This window comes from Eriocheir sinensis, chromosome 69 (genome assembly GCF_024679095.1).
Source record: "Eriocheir sinensis breed Jianghai 21 chromosome 69, ASM2467909v1, whole genome shotgun sequence".
In the NCBI taxonomy this organism is placed as follows: domain Eukaryota; kingdom Metazoa; phylum Arthropoda; class Malacostraca; order Decapoda; family Varunidae; genus Eriocheir; species Eriocheir sinensis.
In genome coordinates, this window is record NC_066577.1 from 7,831,122 (window position 1) to 7,836,121 (window position 5,000).

At 41.4% G+C, this 5,000-nt stretch overlaps 1 protein-coding gene across 1 annotated transcript in view; it reads left to right on the forward strand.

Moving 5' to 3' along the window:
• The window catches only part of LOC126988608 (uncharacterized), a 25,170-nt gene that overhangs the window by 11,232 nt on the left and 8,938 nt on the right, over window positions 1-5,000 (forward strand). The window lies entirely within an intron of this gene.

Genomic DNA, 5,000 nt, shown 5'->3' on the forward strand with positions numbered 1-5,000 from the left:
ACCGGGAAATACAGAGTTATCGGTAATTCTTGAAGTGTTTCTGCAATGTTTACGGACCGGGAAATACAGTGTTATGCAGAAATGATTGAAGTGTTTCCTGCAATGTTTACGGACCGGGAAATACAGAGTTATGCAGAAATGGTTGAAGCGTTTCCTGCAATGTTTACGGACCGGGAAATACAGAGTTATGCAGAAATGATTGAAGTGTTTCCTGCAATGTTTACGGACCGGGAAATACAGTGTTATGCAGTAATGATTGAAGCGTTTTCTGCAATGTTTACGGACCGGGAAATACAGTGTTATGCAGAAATGATTGAAGCGTTTTCTGCAATGTTTACGGACCGGGAAATACAGTGTTATGCAGTAATGATTGAAGCGTTTTCTGCAATGTTTACGGACCGGGAAATACAGAGTTATCGGAAATGATTGAAGCGTTTCCTGCAATGTTTATGGACCGGGAAATACAGAGTTATCGGAAATGATTGAAGCGTTTTCTGCAATGTTTACGGACCGGGAAATACAGAGTTATGCAGAAATGATTGAAGCGTTTCCTGCAATGTTTACGGACCGGGAAATACAGAGTTATGCGGAAATGATTGAAGCGTTTCCTGCAATGTTTACGGACCGGGAAATACAGAGTTATGCAGAAATGATTGAAGTGTTTTCTGCAATGTTTACGGACCGGGAAATACAGAGTTATGCAGAAATGATTGAAGCGTTTCCTGCAATGTTTACGGACCGGGAAATACAGAGTTATGCAGAAATGATTGAAGTGTTTCCTGCAATGTTTACGGACCGGGAAATACAGAGTTATGCAGAAATGATTGAAGTGTTTCCTGCAATGTTTACGGACCGGGAAATACAGAGTCATGCAGAAATGATTGAAGCGTTTCTGCAATGTTTACGGACCGGGAAATACAGAGTTATGCAGAAATGATTGAAGTGTTTCCTGCAATGTTTACGGACCGGGAAATACAGAGTTATGCAGAAATGGTTGAAGTGTTTCTGCAATGTTTACGGACCGGGAAATACAGAGTCATGCAGAAATGATTGAAGCGTTTCTGCAATGTTTACGGACCGGGAAATACAGAGTTATGCAGAAATGATTGAAGCGTTTCCTGCAATGTTTACGGACCGGGAAATACAGTGTTATGCAGAAATGGTTGAAGTGTTTCTGCAATGTTTACGGACCGGGAAATACAGAGTCATGCAGAAATGATTGAAGCGTTTCCTGCAATGTTTACGGACCGGGAAATACAGAGTTATGCGGAAATGGTTGAAGCGTTTTCTGCAATGTTTACGGACCGGGAAATACAGAGTTATGCAGAAATGATTGAAGTGTTTCCTGCAATGTTTACGGACCGGGAAATACAGAGTTATGCGGAAATGGTTGAAGTGTTTCCTGCAATGTTTACGGACCGGGAAATACAGAGTTATGCGGTAATGATTGAAGTGTTTTCTGCAATGTTTACGGACCGGGAAATACAGAGTTATGCAGAAATGGTTGAAGTGTTTCCTGCAATGTTTACGGACCGGGAAATACAGAGTTATGCAGAAATGGTTGAAGTGTTTCCTGCAATGTTTATGGACCGGGAAATACAGTGTTATGCAGAAATGGTTGAAGCGTTTCCTGCAATGTTTACGGACCGGGAAATACAGAGTCATGCGGAAATGATTGAAGCGTTTCCTGCAATGTTTACGGACCGGGAAATACAGAGTCATGCGGAAATGATTGAAGCGTTTCCTGCAATGTTTACGGACCGGGAAATACAGAGTTATGCAGAAATGATTGAAGTGTTTCCTGCAATGTTTACGGACCGGGAAATACAGAGTTATCGGAAATGATTGAAGCGTTTCCTGCAATGTTTACGGACCGGGAAATACAGAGTTATGCAGAAATGATTGAAGCGTTTCCTGCAATGTTTACGGACCGGGAAATACAGAGTTATGCAGTAATGATTGAAGTGTTTCCTGCAATGTTTACGGACCGGGAAATACAGTGTTATGCAGAAATGATTGAAGCGTTTCCTGCAATGTTTATGGACCGGGAAATACAGAGTTATGCAGAAATGATTGAAGTGTTTCCTGCAATGTTTACGGACCGGGAAATACAGAGTCATGCAGAAATGATTGAAGCGTTTCTGCAATGTTTACGGACCGGGAAATACAGAGTTATGCAGAAATGATTGAAGTGTTTCCTGCAATGTTTACGGACCGGGAAATACAGTGTTATGCAGAAATGATTGAAGCGTTTCCTGCAATGTTTATGGACCGGGAAATACAGAGTTATGCAGAAATGATTGAAGTGTTTCCTGCAATGTTTACGGACCGGGAAATACAGAGTTATGCAGTAATGATTGAAGCGTTTCCTGCAATGTTTACGGACCGGGAAATACAGAGTTATGCAGTAATGATTGAAGCGTTTCCTGCAATGTTTACGGACCGGGAAATACAGAGTTATGCAGAAATGATTCAAGCGTTTCCTGCAATGTTTACGGACCGGGAAATACAGTGTTATGCAGAAATGATTGAAGCGTTTCCTGCAATGTTTACGGACCGGGAAATACAGTGTTATGCAGAAATGGTTGAAGTGTTTTCTGCAATGTTTACGGACCGGGAAATACAGAGTTATGCAGTAATTATTGAAGCGTTTCCTGCAATGTTTACGGACCGGGAAATACAGAGTCATGCAGAAATGATTGAAGCGTTTCCTGCAATGTTTACGGACCGGGAAATACAGAGTTATGCAGAAATGATTGAAGCGTTTTCTGCAATGTTTACGGACCGGGAAATACAGAGTTATGCAGAAATGATTGAAGCGTTTTCTGCAATGTTTACGGACCGGGAAATACAGAGTTATGCAGAAATGATTGAAGCGTTTTCTGCAATGTTTACGGACCGGGAAATACAGAGTCATGCAGAAATGATTGAAGCGTTTCCTGCAATGTTTACGGACCGGGAAATACAGAGTTATGCAGAAATGATTGAAGTGTTTCCTGCAATGTTTACGGACCGGGAAATACAGAGTTATGCAGTAATGATTGAAGTGTTTCCTGCAATGTTTACGGACCGGGAAATACAGTGTTATGCAGAAATGATTGAAGCGTTTCCTGCAATGTTTACGGACCGGGAAATACAGAGTCATGCAGAAATGATTGAAGCGTTTCCTGCAATGTTTACGGACCGGGAAATACAGAGTCATGCAGAAATGGTTGAAGTGTTTCCTGCAATGTTTACGGACCGGGAAATACAGAGTCATGCAGAAATGGTTGAAGTGTTTCCTGCAATGTTTACGGACCGGGAAATACAGAGTCATGCAGAAATGATTGAAGCGTTTCCTGCAATGTTTACGGACCGGGAAATACAGAGTCATGCAGAAATGATTGAAGCGTTTCCTGCAATGTTTACGGACCGGGAAATACAGAGTTATACAGAAATGATTGAAGCGTTTCCTGCAATGTTTACGGACCGGGAAATACAGAGTTATCGGAAATGATTGAAGTGTTTCCTGCAATGTTTACGGACCGGGAAATACAGAGTTATCGGAAATGATTGAAGTGTTTCTGCAATGTTTACGGACCGGGAAATACAGTGTTATGCAGAAATGGTTGAAGTGTTTCCTGCAATGTTTACGGACCGGGAAATACAGAGTTATTGGTAATTATTGAAGTGTTTCCTGCAATGTTTACGGACCGGGAAATACAGAGTTATGCAGAAATGGTTGAAGTGTTTCCTGCAATGTTTACGGACCGGGAAATACAGTGTTATGCAGAAATGGTTGAAGTGTTTCCTGCAATGTTTACGGACCGGGAAATACAGAGTTATTGGTAATTATTGAAGTGTTTCCTGCAATGTTTACGGACCGGGAAATACAGTGTTATGCAGAAATGGTTGAAGCGTTTCCTGCAATGTTTACGGACCGGGAAATACAGTGTTATGCAGTAATGATTGAAGCGTTTCCTGCAATGTTTACGGACCGGGAAATACAGAGTTATGCAGAAATGATTGAAGTGTTTCCTGCAATGTTTATGGACCGGGAAATACAGAGTTATCAGTAATTATTGAAGTGTTTCCTGCAATGTTTACGGACCGGGAAATACAGAGTTATGCAGAAATGATTGAAGTGTTTCCTGCAATGTTTACGGACCGGGAAATACAGTGTTATGCAGAAATGATTGAAGCGTTTCCTGCAATGTTTACGGACCGGGAAATACAGAGTTATGCGGAAATGATTGAAGTGTTTCCTGCAATGTTTACGGACCGGGAAATACAGTGTTATGCAGAAATGATTGAAGTGTTTCCTGCAATGTTTACGGACCGGGAAATACAGTGTTATGCAGAAATGATTGAAGTGTTTCCTGCAATGTTTACGGACCGGGAAATACAGAGTTATGCGGAAATGATTGAAGTGTTTCCTGCAATGTTTACGGACCGGGAAATACAGTGTTATGCAGAAATGATTGAAGTGTTTCCTGCAATGTTTACGGACCGGGAAATACAGAGTTATGCAGAAATGATTGAAGTGTTTCCTGCAATGTTTACGGACCGGGAAATACAGAGTTATCGGTAATTCTTGAAGCGTTTTATGCAATGTTTACGGACCGGGAAATACAGAGTTATGCAAAAATGATTGAAGTGTTTCTGCAATGTTTACGGACCGGGAAATACAGAGTTATGCAGAAATGATTGAAGCGTTTCCTGCAATGTTTACGGACCGGGAAATACAGTGTTATGCAGAAATGATTGAAGCGTTTCCTGCAATGTTTACGGACCGGGAAATACAGAGTTATGCAGAAATGATTGAAGCGTTTCCTGCAATGTTTACGGACCGGGAAATACAGAGTTATGCAGAAATGGTTGAAGCGTTTCCTGCAATGTTTACGGACCGGGAAATACAGAGTTATTGGTAATTATTGAAGTGTTTCCTGCAATGTTTACGGACCGGGAAATACAGAGTTATGCAGAAATGATTGAAGCGTTTTCTGCAATGTTTACGGACC